This window comes from Chelonia mydas, chromosome 17, assembly GCF_015237465.2.
Source record: "Chelonia mydas isolate rCheMyd1 chromosome 17, rCheMyd1.pri.v2, whole genome shotgun sequence".
In the NCBI taxonomy this organism is placed as follows: domain Eukaryota; kingdom Metazoa; phylum Chordata; order Testudines; family Cheloniidae; genus Chelonia; species Chelonia mydas.
The window spans coordinates 5,646,158-5,647,149 of NC_051257.2; positions in this window are offsets into that span (position 1 = coordinate 5,646,158).

Sequence of the window (992 nt, forward strand, 5' to 3'; positions counted from 1 at the left end):
TCAAGTGTAGTACTGTGTTAAATGTAAACTACTAGAAAAATAAAGGCAAAAATTAAAAAATTTGCCAAGGTAAGGAAACCGTTTCTAAGCTTGTTTCATTTAAATTAAGATGGTTAAAAGCAGCATTTTTCTTCTGCCTAGTGACATTTCAAAGCTGTATTAAGTCAGGGTTCAGTTGTAAAGGTTTGAAAGAACGCCCCTATTTGAAACATCCATGGCCAAACTGTTTGTAACTCTGCAGTTCTGCCGCCACACTGCACTCTCAAAACATTTTTTCTTTAGCTTTTTTTTGGGGGGGAGGGGGTTAATATCGAGGTTAAAAAGGGTGTATACAACCATCAGCACCTAGGCCAAGATGACACAGCTGCTGGTCACTTTATTGCTTTGGTGCTGAAGGTGTGAAGGGGTTCAATAGGTTTTTAACATTTAGCATGTGCGTGGGACCTGTCCCCTAGTCGCTAAGGCAGTGAAGTTGTAGGTGCGCGGTAACGGTCACTTTGGGGAATTGGCATCCGATGAAGTGAGCGGTCGCTCACGAAAGCTTATGCGCAAATAAATTTGTCAGTCTCTAAGGTGCCACAAGCCCTCCTGTTCTTTTTGCGAATACAGACTAACACGGCTGCTACTCTGAACCCTTTGGTGAACTGGTGCCCCGCTCCTCCCTGGGCTACCCCCAGGCTGAGGGCGAGGGAGCTTTGCCCCCGTGGGCCTCATGGCCCGCCTGGGCCTGAAACCTGAGTCCTGTTGTAACTTCCCCACACGGCCTGGACTTGACGCCACTCCAGTCTTTTTCTCCGTCAGACGCTATTTCGCCTGGCTGGGGCGGTGGCCACGGGCTGCGCGCGGGCTTCACGCGCTGCGGGGGAGACACGTTTTCTGACTGACCCCGGAAATCCGCCAGCTGGGCTCGTGCCCTTTCTGTGACCACCCTCACGCCCTCTGCTGACGTAACCACCAACGACTTTCCGCGCTCAAGCCCCCGGCCGCCCCCA